Source organism: Pelophylax lessonae, assembly GCF_965119305.1.
Source record: "Pelophylax lessonae genome assembly, chromosome: 4".
Classification (NCBI taxonomy): Eukaryota; Metazoa; Chordata; class Amphibia; order Anura; family Ranidae; genus Pelophylax; species Pelophylax lessonae.
Window position 1 is genome coordinate 622,036,400 of NC_138771.1, and position 16,159 is coordinate 622,052,558.

A 16,159-nucleotide genomic window follows, 5' to 3' on the forward strand; every position below is an offset into this window, starting at 1 on the left:
AAGGGGGAGACAAGATTAACACCTTTGAATATATGAAGGGTGTAAAAAGGGTTCAGGAGGGCAGTATGTACAAAATAAAGCCAGGAACACGGGGACATGACCTCAAACTAACTGGAGGAAAAGTCAAAGCTAACCTTAAAAGTATTATTTTCTGAAAGAGTACCTGTTGCTTAGAAAAGACTTCTAGCAGATGTAGCCAGTCAATAGCAACAGAATTTAAACATCCTTGGGATAAACATAATTCTATAGTTCAAAAAATTGGGAAAAAAAGACTCAGTGGACCACTATCTTTTTCTGCCCATACTGGAAGATTCCCCCTAAAACACATGGAGGAAACCCTTCCTGGAGGCACAGGAGCTAGGAGAGGACAGCGGGAGCAGATCAGCACTCTTGGTAGATCTCCTGAGAGTCAGCCAGGTGGGCTGGTGATTGTCAGTCTGAAGGGCTGTAGAGAGAAGTTAGCCTGGAGGGCTAGTGAAAGGGGCACCTGCAGCCAGGCAGGTTGGCAGTGCCTGAAGAGGTAGTGCTGGGATCGGTTGCCACAGGACAGGAGGAATGTAAGCTGGACACTGAACCTTTGCTACATATCCAAGGGGCCTCGGGTCTTGCCTTCAACAGGCTATTGCTCTAATCTGACTTAATGATGTCAGATCTTTACAGTGTGCCAGCTGGGTTTCTGCAAACAAGTGAGAGCTGGAGGAAGAAGTGGACTGTATATAGAGACTGTTTATAGAAATAGTTGTCCCTGAAGTTGTTCGGAAGTCAAGTGGGCATCCAATAATCTCCAATCCCAATTCAAGTCATTATCCCTCAATAAATAACAAAAAACAAACTCACAGACTGTTGCAGTGCCTGTGGAAATTCGGTGTGCCTGGCTGTGCAGGGTTTGGGCAGGGCCAGTGCTACCACTAGACGAACTAGGCAGCTGCCTAGGACGCACTACTGCCTAGGGCGCAGCCAGTGCCGTAGTTCACAGACAACTCTGACATGCCAGTTGAAATAAAAATGGTTGTGGCTTCCGGGTGAATCAATACAGAGACACACACGCACACACAGATCCTTCTCCCTACCTCCACCACCTCCAGGAAGTCAAGCGCTGCCTGCCTGTTTGCTGATTGGTCAGTGCTGAATGGGAGAGCGTGGCTACCTAATGGATATCAGCCCACCTTGAGCCAATCAGAGCACATAGGGAGGTAGAGGAAGGTGCAGCTTTGCTGTCCGAACAGTGGACCCATCAGAAGGACCACACAGGCTGGAGTGGAAAGAGCGGCTGCTGTGGACCTGACTGAGGAAAAGAGGAGCAGGGACAGACTGTCACTAAGACACAGGCCAAGTGGAGAGCCCAGCCAGGGGAGACAGATCCAGGGCGAGTGTGGTGGAGGCCAGAGCCAGCATGAGTCTAAGTGTTAACCTGGATCAGACTGTGGAGGCCAGAGCCAGCCTGAGCGAGCAAACTGACCCAGCCAGAGGACCTGGGTAATAATTTGCTGACTTGACACAGTTATCTCCATGTCTTTATCCTTCCTGAACTCACAGTCATCTCCATCCTGTACTCAGTGGCATCTCAAACCTGCACGCCACATTCTGCATTATGTAAGTCATCCAAGTAGCTGGTCTTGCCTAGGGGGCAAAAAAGTCTAGCACCGGCCCTGGGTGTGGGATCGCATTCTATTAGGGGGAGCGCTACACATGTAGGAATAACCAGAGACCAAGGGAAGCTGTATGCTCAGAGCTACATTTCTGGATAGATCAACACGTTTTTTTTGCACTTATGAAACACATATAATAGAATGCTTTTAATGGTATATTTAATAGGTCAAAAGGAAGCAAAAAAGAAAGAAAAGTTCATTGTTAGAGTTTACATATACTTGATGTAGCACCCTCCAAGATAGGTGCTAGGAAGAGAGAGTAGTTCGCTCTGCCTGCTTAACAGGGGAGTAGCAGGTAAAACATAGCCTGCTCCATCTGCTTAACAGGGGAGCCTGATCAATAGTTATGCCTGTTGCATGTGTCCATGTGTAATTCATCTGGGCTGAGGGAGTGTCCCCACTGTATCCAATAGGGGAGCCTATTGGACAGTGGAGGAAACCCAGCCAGTGACACACAGGCTTTGGTACTATCCCAGTGGGTTGGCACAAATAGTGGTACAACCTGGGATATGTTATAAAAGCCAAGGGCACATGTGACGGGGGGGCTTTGGGCGGGAAGCCAGGTCCCAGGAGGAGAGTGACAGCTGGCTCTCCTCCTGTTTGCTGTGGAAGGTGGTTACAGGCGATCAGCCTAGTGGACCAGGAGTGTGGAGCTGAGTCAGGAGGTCCAGGAAAGCTGACAAGTGGAGTTGGAGGCAGAGCAACCTTGGGAAAAACAGTGTCCGTGTGTACCGGGAAGCTTGCCAGGGGTCTGCCCAGGAAGGGGACCGCTCCAGTGGAGTGTCAGTGGACAGGAGTTCAGCACACACAGCAAGTGAGAAAGGAGGTGCCAAGTTAGTCCCTGAAGAGTAACTTAAACAGGATCATATTTTCTATCTTCACTTCAGTGGCAAGGTGAAGCAGCGGCCTTGCCACACACATTACAGTCAGTTGTCCTCAGAATTGTGCACAGTTCATAGTTGGAGTATCACACTTATCCCTTCTCCCATCCCAGTTCTAAATAAAACACAAAAACCAAATCCCTTGGACTGTTCATTGTCTGAGCCAAGCGTTTAAAGTGATAAGTTTCAACAGACTGTTGCTACGGGTAACCCAGGTGAATCCAGAAAGTGCAATTCACAGCAGTCCTCTAGGGGGCAGTGCTACGTTTATTTAATCCTAAACTATGTCCCACAGTCATCTTCAATGCTATGTCCAATGGTCATCACTCATCACTAAATGAAAAATGGTAGTTAAAGACCAAAGTTTTTATTTTCTTGCATATTGTGGGACAACAAAGAGCATTTAAATACTCATGATTTTCTCCTCAATCTTGGTCATAAACATGTGTCTTCAATGATTCTTCAGCCATGCATGGTAAGTGTAGGGCAGATAGTCTATTTGATTACATACAGTATCTCACAAAAGTGAGTACACCCCTCACATTTTTGTAAATAATTTGTTATATCTTTTAATGTGACAACGCTTAAGAAATGACACTTTGCTACAATGTAAAGTAGTGAGTGTACAGCTTGTATAACAGTGTAAATTTGCTGCCCCCTCTAAATAACTCAACACACAGCCAATAATGTCTAAACCGCTGGCAACAAAAGCGAGTACACCCCTAGGTGAAAATGTCCAAATTGGGCCCAATTAGCAATTGTCCCTCCCTGGTGTCATGTGACTCATTAGTGTTATAAGGCCTCAGGTGTAAATGGGGAGCAGATGTGTTAAATTTGGTGTTCTTGCTCTCACTCTCTCATCCTGGTCACTGGAAGTTCAATATGGCACCTCATGGCAAAGAACTCTCTGAGGATCTGAAAAAAAGAACTGTTGCTCTACATAAGGATGGCCTAGGCTATAAGAAGATTGCAAAGACCCTGAAACTGAGCTGCAGCACGGTGGCCAAGACCATACAGCAGTTTAACAGGACAGGTTCCACTCAGAACAGGCCTCGCTATGGTCGACCAAAGAAATTGAGTGCACATGCTCAGCATCTTATCCAGAGGTTGTCTTTGGGAAATAGACGTATGAGTGCTGCCAGCATTGCTGCAGAGGTTGAAGGGGTGGGGGGGGGAGGGGGGTCAGCCTGTCAGTGCTCAGACCACACACCACACACTGCATCAAATTGGTCTGCATGGCTGTCATCCCAGAAGGAAGTCTATTCTAAAGATTATGCACAAGAAAGCCCACAAACACTTTGCTGAAAACAAGCAGACTAAGGACATGAATTACTGGAACCATGTCCTGTGGTCTGATGAGACCAAAATAAAAGTATTTGGTTCAGATGGTGTCAAGCGTGTGTGGCGGAAAACAAGTGAGGAGCACAAAGACAAGTGTGTCTTCCCTACAGTCAAGCATGGTGGTGGGAGTGTCATGATCTGGGGCTGCATGAGTGCTACTGGCACTGGGGAGCTACAGTTCATTGAGGGAACCATGAATGTCAACATGTACTGTGACATACTGAAGCCGAAAATGATCCCCTCCCTTCGGAGACTGGGCCACAGGGCAGTATTCTAACATGATAACGACCCCTAACACACCTCCAAGATGACCACTGCCTTGCTAAAGAAGCTGGGGGTAAAGGTAATGGACTGGCCATGCATGTCTCCAGACCTAAACCCTACTGAGCATCTGTTGGGCATCTTAAAATGGAAGGTGGAGGAGCGCAAGGTCTCTAACAACCACCAGCTCTGTGATGTCATCTCTGAGGAGTGGAAGAGAACTCCAGTGGCATCCTGTGAAGCTCTGGTGAACTGTATACCCAAGAGGGTTAAGGCAGTGCTGGAAAATAATGGTGGCCACACAAAATATTGACACTTTGGGCCAAATTTCGACATTTTCACTTACGGGTGTACTCACTTTTGTTGCCAGCGGTTTGGTGTGTTGAATTATTTTGAGGGAACAGCAAATTTACACTGGTATACAAGCTGTACACTCACTACTTTACATTGTAGCAAAGTGTCATTTCTTCAGTGTTGTCACATGAAAAGATATGATAAAATATTTACAAAAATGTGAGGGGTGTACTCACTTTTGTGAAATACTGTATACCACCAGAGATAGACATCAGTTCTTCATAGTCCTCAGTGGTGGCCGGTACAAAGTCTAAGTGTGTAATGAGTGATTCAAGCATTTTGAGAGATGTGTGGCAACTGTAAAGGTGTCACGTACCTGATCCGAGGACGAGATGCAGAGAGGGCTCCCCTTGCGGCTTAGTGCGGCACACCCCTGGGGTTGAGACAGAGGGTGTAGCGCCCCCAGAAGCACTGGTTGCTGGCAGGGTCCTGATGGTAGACAGGCGGTCTCTAGCAGAGTGCTGGGCAGGAATACACCGGACAGTCCAAGGAGGAACCAGGAACAACCAGGCAGTAGGTGTAAGACCGGCCGGGGGTCAAACACAGGAAGCTGCAACAGGTGCAAGCCAAAGGTATAGCAGGAAAGCCAGAAGCAGACAAGTTTGTGGGAAAGCCAAGATCAGGTACTGTAGGGCAGGTAGACAGGAAGCAAGTCCGTGAGCCAAGCCGAGATCAGATAACGGGAGAGCCAAACTGGAGCAGGGATGGTCAGACGAAGCCGAGGGTCAAGCCAGGAGAGAGAACAGACAGGTCAGGAACAAGCCGGGTCAAACTGGAATCCAGGAAGTAGCAATGCTCAGGAAATAGGAAGAGCTGAAGACAATCCAGCAATCTGATGGGCTGAGCAGAGCCCTTTTATAGGCCAGTGAATTAGTCTATGGCCTGAGTCCATTGCGGCCATGGGAAGTACTGGCAAAGTTGCCAGTTTGCAGCACAGCCATTTCACTGACAATGAGTCTATGGCCTGAGTCCATTGCGGCCATTGGAAGTACTGGCGGAGTTGCCAGTTGCAGCATGGCTGTTTCTCTGACAAAAGGTGAGAAAAATGTATATGAATGAGCAGCGTTCAACAGATGCATCACCCACATTAGGATACCCTATAATCAGTGGTGGGATTCAGCCGGTTCGCACCGGTTCCATAGAACCGGTTGCTAACTTTCTGCAAGTTCGCAGAACCGGCTGAATCCCTCTGCGCGTCTGAGGACGCGCAGGACAATTGAATGTCCCGCGCTCGGGCAGACGTGGCGCCACGGCCCGCCCATTCTGTGACAATAGCGAATGAGAATTCGCTATTGTCACATGATCCTCCTCCTGGCCAATCAGGGAGCGGGTCCTCCCGCTTCCTGATTGGCCGAAAGGCAAACACCGTGCCGTTGGACGGGAAGGAGGCTCCGCTGGAGGACTCGGAGACGCGGGGAGCCGACTGCTAGACCTTCCGTGAGGTAAGTGCATGGGTCTCGCGGGGGGGGATCGCTGGCACTCTGCAATTGGGGGCAATGTTGTGGCTGGCACTCTGCAATTGGGGGCAATGTTGTGGCTGGCGCTCTGCAATTGGGGGCAATGTTGTGGCTGGCGTTATGCAATTGGGGGCAATGTTGTGGCTGGCGCTCTGCAATTGGGGGCAATGTTGTGGCTGGCACTCTGCAATTGGGGGCAATGTTGTGGCTGGCGTTATGCAATTGGGGGCAATGTTGTGGCTGGCGCTCTGAAATTGGGGGCAATGTTGTGGCTGGCACTCTGCAATTGGGGGCAATGTTGTGGCTGGCACTCTGCAATTGGGGGCAATGTTGTGGCTGGCGCTCTGCAATTGGGGGCAATGTTGTGGCTGGCACTCTGCAATTGGGGGCAATGTTGTGGCTGGCTCTCTGCAATTGGGGGCAATGTTGGGGCTGGCACTCTGCAATTGGGGGCAATGTTGTGGCTGGCGTTATGCAATTGGGGGCAATGTTGTGGCTGGCACTCTGCAATTGGGGGCAATGTTGTGGCTGGCACTCTGCAATTGGGGGCAATGTTGTGGCTGGCGCTCTGCAATTGAGGGCAATGTTGTGGCTGGCACTCTGCAATTGGGGGCAATGCTGTGGCTGGCACTCTGCAATTGGGGGCAATGCTGTGGCTGGCACTCTGCAATTGGGGGCAATGCTGTGGCTGGCACTCTGCAATTGGGGGCAATGCTGTGGCTGGCACTCTGCAATCATTAGAGGCAATGCTGTGGCTGGCACTCTGCAATCATTGGGGGCAATGCTGTGGCTGGCACTCTGCAATCATTGGGGGCAATGCTGTGGCTGGCACTCTGCAATCATTGGGGGCAATGCTGTGGCTGGCACTCTGCAATCATTGGGGGCAATGCTGTGGTCACTGTGCATTGAAAGGGGGCACGCTGGTCTCTCTGCATTGAAAGGGGGGCACGCTGGTCACTGTGCATTGAAAGGGGGGCACGCAGCGCTGGTCACTGTGCATTGAAAGGGGGGCACGCAGCGCTGGTCACTGTGCATTGAAAGGGGGGCACGCAGCGCTGGTCACTGTGCATTGAAAGGGGGTATGCTGGTCACTGTGCATTGAAAGGGGGCACGCTGGTCTCTCTGCATTGAAAGGGGGCACGCTGGTCACTGTGCATTGAAAGGGGGCACGCTGGTCACTGTGCATTGAAAGGGGGCACGCTGGTCATTCTGCTGGGAAAGTCGGAACTGGTTACTAAAATTTTTGAATCCCACCACTGCCTATAATGGCATCCTGTAGAGTAGGTGTAAGCAGATATGTGAGCTGAACAGAGTAGACCAGCCTTGAAACTAAGTGCAAAAAAATAAAAAGATGTTTATTGAACACTCAATATAGGTGAAAACCAGCTACCAATATAACGCTGGTGAACACACATGCAAAAATACAGATTACCTAACTTATTTAACTATATACAAAACTATGTACAAATAGGGGATGATAGGAAATCAGGTAAAGCAGAGCCAGGTAGAGGGTACAAGAAGCAGTGGGTCAAACAGATCAGGAACAGGGCCAGAATGGGCGTCAGGTTTATGGGGTGAAGGTTACAGGTTATGGGATAAGGGGATTGACAAAGAGCAGGTACAAGCGGAAGTATCATGATCACAGGATTCAAGGAACACCTACCATAGCATAGGATCACAGGTTAAAAAAAAAACTGATGATGCTGGTAGCCAACTAAGGAGGTGATAAATATCCTCTCAGCAGCCAGCATTTGGTGAAGACTAATTCCTGGGACTAGCTGACTTCTGGGAGGCACCCACTGGTGGACCAAAGTGCCACTACTGCAGGTGATGCAGTTGCCTCAGAATTATCCAAAAGACCTTGGCAAATAAAAAAGACCAAAGCTTTTTGGCTTCCTTCTCCTCTGGGTCAAAGGAATTCACTTACTTTTGTTCTCCTGTGTCCTAGAATCAGCTGACAGCGGCCTAAAGCCCGCTGTAAGCTGACATCACAAAGCCACTCCAGGCTCCAGAAGGATTCAGACCATAATGTCAGCATTCACCCAAATGCCTGATCCGCAGTTGGCTCAGCCTCTTAGTGCACCATTAAGAGTCGGGAGCAGTGTTGGGGGTAACTAGTTACAAAGTAACTGATAACAGTAACTAATTACTTTTTTTGGTAACTAAGTAAAGTAACTAGTTACAATACTAATATTGGTAACTACACTACTTTACTAGGCTATAGGAAGTAACTACACTACTTTACTAGGCTATAGGAACGCGCTTTCCTGCGTTACCCGTGCAATACAATCGTTATTTCGAAGAATAGAGAGGGATGAAGTTTATGACAATTTGTTGCACTTTATGTTTTATTCTGTTTTTTCAGGTTTTGTTCTCATGTTTCCCAAAGCCTGTGTTTATACAATAAACTCTATGCAGAAAGAGTGTCATGTATCTTCTTCTACACGGTCAATTAAGAAAGAGGAAAGTAAAGTAATAAGTAGTGAAGTTACTTTTCAAATGCAGTAACTAGTAAAGTAATCTCATTACAATTTACAGAAGTAACTAGTAACTAATTACATTTTTTGAGTAACTACCCCAACACTGGTCGGGAGTCATCTCCTCCTGCCTCCTACCCAGCCTGGCACTTCAATGAGCGCTGAAGGAGAAGAGCAGAGAGCATTGACTGACAGTCACTGCTCTATGGTCTGAGAACTGAGTGGGACAACAGCAGCACTGCTTTAATGCCGCAGCAAAGAGGCGAGAATGTATGTTTGTTTTTTTCAGTCTGCACTTGTCCTTTAAGTGCATATTGCCCTTAGTACCTCTACATAGTCACTTCAGCTTAGTCAGCTGTCAGCTGGGATTCAGCCTTAGCCCCAGAGTCTGATGGAGTATGGCTTGGTAGCAGGCTGAGAATCATTGGGCTGAGCAGCAGGCTAAGGATTGGCAAAGTCTGGCAGGGTGGCAAGCCAACTAGACTTCAGAGTCTGGCTGGAGGACTGCATCAGGGTGCATGCCCTCAACAGCATGAACAGGGTTTATAACCTCTGAAGTGGGAACAGGTCAAAAAATCTTTAGAACAATCCAGAATGAGAGTCAGGTTTATGGGGAGCAGGTACAAGCAGCAGAATAGGATCAAGAGGCTCACAAAGAGCAGGAACAAGCGTCAGTATCACAAGGTTCAAGGACCAACTAAACCAAGAGCATAGACACAGGCAAAAATACTGGGGCACTAAGAGCAAACTTAGCAAAGCTAAGACACATCTGGAAGTGTGGCACTTGACATAACTCAGTATGCATGCACCGAATATCAAAATATATACAGTAACTGGCTCTAGATCCTCTAAATCTTTGTGAAAATAAAAACATATCTTGTGTCCATATTTGGTCAATAATGTCACCCCGCCCCTTTGTTTACATTCTGCTGTGGGGACCAGATGTCACACACGAAAAGTGAGCAACAGAATTGGAGATGATGGTGAGGTTTTTTTTTTTCAGTGGGTCAGAGGGCATCGTTCATCAAGATTGAGGAGGATCTGCATTGCCAGATGCCTTGATTCACAATGAATTTACATCATGGGGCTTTTTATTTTTAATAAAAGGCTTTTTACGAAGTGTCAGAGTATTTAATTACTTTTTTTGTGAATTAGTAAGAGTACCCCTTACTCATTAACATGGCAGGTGGTCGGCATCTGGGGGCCCCCCTATTATTAAAGGGGGGCTTCCAGAATCTGATAAGTCCCAAACCCGAAGACCACCACAACCACCAGGTCAGGGTTGTTGGGAAGAGGTCCTTGTCCTCACTAACATTGGAGCAAAGGACTTTGCCAGGGGGATCACCAATTGAATGAAGTCCTCCCCATGTTTAGGGCATGTGGCCTATCATGATTCAGGGGGTTGCACTCTCATTTTACCGCTTTTTCTCACCAGTTAGGCTGTGTGCTTGGATAAGGGTTCAGTATAGATTTTTGGGGGAACCTGATGCTTTTTTTTCTTCTTGATTTTTGCACGGGACCCCATGCCATTTTATTTATATATTTTGTTTGCATGGGGTCCCCCCTAAAATCCATACCAAACCATAAGGGTCTTTTTTGCATGCCTGGGGGGACCCCACACTATTTTTTTGGTTTGCTTTTTTTAAACTATTTTTGCCTTTTGTTCTCATTTACCATTTCAGCTGGGAATCCCCGGTACATTAGGCAGAAGACCTACCGGGCTTTTTTGTTTTGCCTTTTTACTGAATCAACAATTATCAGAAAAGTATTTCAATTTCAATAGATATTGATGGCCTTTCATCTTTTCTTCAGCCTCCCTCACCACACTACTATGTTACCAATGGGCGCAAGTGAAGAGAGCAAGCTTTTTCTACATTATAGAATTCTTAACCACTTAAGCCCCGAAAGATTTTACCCCCTTCCTGACCAGGGCCTATTTTGCGATTCGGCACTGCGTGACTTTAACGAACAATTGCGCGGTCATGTGACGCTGTGCCTAAACGAATTTTACGTCCTTTTTTTCCCACAAACAGAGCTTTCTTTTGGTGGTATTTGATCACCTGTGCGATTTTTACTTTTTGCGCTATAAACAAAAAAACAGCGTAAATTTTGCAAAAATAACAATATTTTTCACATTTTTTTTTATATGAAATTCTCCCAAAAAAAAAGTAAAAATCTAAATTTTTTAACATTTTGGGCCAATTTTTTTTTTTTACCATATGTTTGATAAAAATAAAAATCGCAAAAAGCGTATTTTGGTTGGTTTGCGCAAAAGTTATTGCGTTTACTAACAAAGGGAAAGATTTTTGTCATTTTTGTTATTTTTTTTTAACGCGTAATGGCGGCGATCTGCAATTTTTTTTGCGGGACTGCGACATTGCGGCGGACAGATCGGACCCTTGACTCACATTTTTGACACTTTTGGGGTTACCAGTGACATTACTACAGTAATCAGTGCTATACATATGCACTGTTACGGTAAAATGACACTGGCAGTGTAGGGGTTAACTTTTTTTGAGAGGGAGGGGTTATGTGTGTCCCTAGTGGCGTGATTCTAACTGTGATTGGCTGTGGCTTGAGGTGTAGGAACAGTGATCAACGGTCCTACATAGTAGAACCGTATGATCACTATTCATACACAGGGGAGAATGACAGGCGCCTGCCTTTTTCCGGACGGACGATCGCGAGTGACCGGCGGACATCGGGTCCGCGGGGGGGTCCGTGACCACGCGGGAGCGCGCCTCCGGCGGCGCGCGCTCTCTCCCAAGACTCACAGGCTAGTGACGTAGCCCTAAGTCACTTTGCCTGTGAGGGGCTGACCGCCGACGTAAATAGTCGTGCGGTGGTCGGCAAGTGGTTAATAACATTTCTCCCAGAACATGGCCTTCAACTGTAAGAGGTTATCTGCTGAGATAAGTAAATGAATGGCTGAACTATTCATATCTTTTTCACTGCTAGGAACCCTTTATTGCCACCACCTGGGCCATGATTGGGACTCCCAGTGCCTCTGACGTCGTAGCGCTACATGACGCGGCAAAGCCCAATTCAGAAGCCATGGTGCCAGAAATAAGAATTCTCTATAGAGTCCTTCAGATGGAACCACAAACAGCTCATCAGGAATAATGACAGCCTAGCTTTTCAAATAAAGCATCTGATTGCTCCCAGACTGATCTCAAGAGCGCACAGATGTCTTCTAATAAAAGACGGCAAGCCAACAGCTGATCTCCCGGGAGCCAGGCTGATTCCTTGAATCTGAACCTAGCTCTGCCTGAAAAGCTGAATTTGAAATAGCATAAATGGGGTTTCCTTCCTCGGCGAGATTTAATCAATCCCTTCTTAAACTTCTTAATAACTGTCTAGTAAAAGTCCCATTTAAAGTGGAGGTATACCTATAAAACTAAAATTTACCAGCAGGGAGAGTCTTTTTAAGGCAGGGAAATGTAAAACCTCTTATGCCAAAAAACTCTTGTACTTACCTGCTAGAAATGTGTAAAAATCTGTACACTGACTGCTGTGCAATGTGCAGTACAGTGTACAGTCCTAGCATCACTAGTGAGCATAGCCTATTGCATTAGGGTGTGCACCCCTGAGCACAAACACACATGCGTGTATATCAGCAGAGCAGTAGTCAGTGACAGTAGAGCAAAGACTGGTGTCAGTAGGGCATTGGACGGTGTTATTCGTTTTTTTTTATTTTTTTATTTTTTAATTAATTTTTACAATATTATATTTTGATAATTTTTTTTTAAATTTAGGAACCCCATTATGGGGCTTTGGTGAAATATCTAAGGTCTAAACAGACCACTTATGTCTCACTTTTGAGACAGAGAAAAAAAAAGGACAGAGATTTCCCAGTCCCTTTCTCTGCAGCCTGCAGTAAACATAGTTTGCTATGCTTCAGTTAAGAATGAAGACAAGAGCAATGAGTACAGATCACTCACTGTGTTCATTCAAAAAAAAAAAGGCTATTTAACCACTTGCCGACCGCCGCACGACTATCTACGTCGGCGGTCAGCCCCTCACAGGCAAACTAACGTAGGGCTACGTTGCTTGCTTGTGAGGGTCTAGGGAGCGAGCGCGCGCCCCCGGAGGCGCGCTCCCGCTCCCGCGTGGTCACGGACCCCCCCGCGCGTGTGACCAGCGGACCCGATGTCCGCCGGTCACTCGGCGATCGGCGGGGGAGAGGGAGAATGTCAGGCAGCTTGTGTAAACAAACTGCCTGTCATTCTCCTCGCTGCAAAGACACTGATAAAACGGATCTGGTATGTAGATCCGTTGATCAGTGTCCTTACAGCTAGAGCCACAGCCAATCACAGTAGAAACCACGCCCCTAGGGACACACACAGCCCCTCCCTTCCAAATAAAGTAAACCCCTTCACTACCAGTGTATTTTTACAGTAACAGTGCATATGTATAGCACTGATTACTGTAGAAATGTCACTGGTAACCCCAAAAGTGTCAAAAATGTCAGTCAAGGGTCCGATCTGTCCGCCGCAATGTCGCAGTACCGCAAAAAAAAATCGCAGATCGCCGCCATTACGCGTTAAAAAAAAAAACAACAAAAATGACAAAAATCTTTCCCTTTGTTAGTAAACGCGATAACTTTTGCGCAAACCAATCAAAATACGCTTTTTGCGATTTTTTTTACCAAACATAGGTAGCATAAAATAAATTGGCCGAAAATTTTTAAAAATTTTGATTTTTACATTTTTTTTTGGGGGAATTTCATATAAAAAAATGTGAAAAATATTGCTATTTTTGCAAAATTGACGCTCTTTTTTTGTTTATAGCGCGTGATCAAAAAATCGCACAGGTGATCAAATACCACCAAAAGAAAGCTCTGTTTGTGGGAAAAAAAGGACGTCAAATTCGTTTAGGTACAGCGTCGCACGACCGCGCAATTGTGCGTTAAATTCACGCAGTGCCGAATCGCAAAATACCCCCTGGTCGGAATGGGGGTAAAATCTTCCGGGGCTTAAGTGGTTAATGAAAAATGTACCATTCCTTTCCCCGCTCCTGGGAGGAGAGGAGGCTAGCTGGCAGCACTGCAGCAGGGAGACAGGAAGCAGGGGAAATTGGCACTGTACGGGGTGATTAGGGTGTGCCCAGGCACATCTGGCACACCCTGTGCCCATGCCTATGCCCTGGAAATTATAGATGCTGGGACTGTACACTTTACTGCATACACATGGCACAGATCCAGCATGTAAGTGCAATTCATGAGCAACATAAGTTCCTGCTCAATGTGTGAAGCAAGCCAGCCCAGTGGACCCAGAAGAAGAAGAAAATAACATGGTACTGGGAGTTGGTTTGGATGTGGGGATCCTAAGCCTCACGTTGCTGAAGGAGAGCAGACCAAGAAGTGAGTGTGTCATAATGTGCAAGTATACTTGCACATTATGGCAAATATTGTCTGACCTATTGCAATTTAATTAGGCTTTAAAGCATAAAGATGGATGGACACTTTAGGTTCCACTCAAGGTCTCTTAGCAGGGAGCAATTGCCTGTGGTTGAGGAAAAGCCTACAAAATATATGCTGGGGACTTGATAAAAGGTGTTAGACATCCTTTAAAATGTCATCACAGTGAAGCACCGAAAATATCAGTGTTTGATGGGGGGGGGGGGGCAATTACAGGAACCAATCCCCTGTGTAGCTTTCTCTACAGCATGTGAACATTGTTTGGAAGAGGCACATGCGCAGAGGACTCCAAGATGGGCGCTTAGACTTGGAGCTCTGCAACGCTCCGGTCCCCTAAGCTCTACCACAGCCTTCAGAGCACTCATCCCTGACCCGCTCCACTAGCAATCGACCTGGGAATACCCAGGGAATATTCTGATGTCTGGAGGCTCTGCCAAGAGAAATCTGTCCAGTCAGCGAGATCGCATCACGTGGCAGGCCAGCCTATCCAAGATGGCGGCAGCTACCACACAAGGCACAGACAGTGATACAGAGGATTTCATTGCTGACCAAGACGCCTCTAGCCCTGCAATGACTCCTATAATACATGTCACAGTGAGTAATCAGCCCCATGCTGTCCCTTCTCCAGCATTTACTGAATCACTGATTGGGAGGACATGTGAAAACCTTATCCTGACATCCATGAGTCACTTTCTGGCCACCCCAGATGCATATGTGAAGTGGACCGAAGTGAATACAATGCACCTCCATCTGCCACTGATGCGTTTATGTTTTACTCTCAGTGGCAGATTGATGTTCCCTACTTTCTGGAGATATCACCATTCTCAGCTTTTTTGCTGGGAAGTGGCTGGACCCTTCCTCACCTGGGTGGCTTACTGGGTTTTGGTTTCATTGTCTCTCTAATTGTTGTCTTGTATTCTTTTGCTTCCCCTTTACTACCTCTTTCCTTTCTCGAACCTCTCCCTTTCCTATGGTCTGCCTGGAACATGGATTCACAGGATTGAACGTTTTGAAAGGCTGTGGATGCACTGCACGACAGAGCGACATGTCTTCACTGGGTGAGATTTTTTCTATTTTAAGTTGTCCAAACTTCTGATCCATGGCTAATTCTAAACTTTCCAATACGATCATGCATATTTTATCCAACAATAGGCAGGGTCCTGATTCACTGGTAAAATGGTGGAAATTGTTCCAATTATATCATACCCTAAAGACAGATGTTTTTCTCCTACAGGAAACTAATTTCTCAATCTCCTACAACCCCTTCTTCCTTAACCAGAGCTTCCCCCAATTATACTTAGCTAATGCCGCTAACAAGATGTGAAGTAGCAATCTGCTTTTCCTAACGTTTAAATTTCTCCCCTTTCAAAATACTAAGGGACCCGGAAGGTCATTGCCTGTTGGTAGTGGGTATCATCGATGGAAAAATGTATACATTTTTATCCTATTACACCCCAAATAAAGGCCAAGCGGGATTTTTCGAACCCATGACAAAAACACGGAAGCCCTATTTACAGGGCACCATCATTTTTGGAGGAGACTACAATATAACATTTGATCTCTCTTTGGATAAATCAAATAAGGAGACCCCAAAATCAAAACGACCCCCTCAGACAAAGCCTAAAAATAGTGAAGGTTCTTCACGTCCTTGGCATGATAGATATCTGGAGGGAATTCAACCCCCATGTCAGGGACTACACGCACTTCTCTGTCCCACATTTCACATTCGCTAGGATAGACCATATTTTCATCTATTCATCTACTTCCTCTATTCCCATAGTCATAACATCCAAAATTCGAGACACACCCCGATCAGACCACTCCATGCTGGCACTTCCGGCGCTCTTTACAGGACAAAAGCCTATCCAAATGGTGTCTTAAGGAGGCCCTCCTGAGTGACCCAATACATTGTACAATCCTAGAAAAAGGTCTTAAGGAATATTTTACAGACAATGACAATAACAGCGTTTCACCAACAACACTTTGGGCAGCCCACAAAGCAGTACTGAGAGGGAAACTCAAATTTCTTTCCAACTGAAACATGAACACAGAGCTGAAATCCAGAAACTGAACGAGGAATTCCTTAAAATAAGCAAAATCTCAAAAGCAACGCTACCCCTACTACCCTGTCACAGCTAGATTCTGCCAAGGGTAAATTAAATCTAGCCCTGACTACAGCAACAGAAAAGCACATTATATGGACTGCTGCTAAATTCTACTCACAGAAGGACAAGATAGTTTCTAAATTGGCAAACCAACTATGTCCTTTTCCAAAATTCGCACTTCATCAGGGAACTTGACCCAAAACCCTATCTGTATC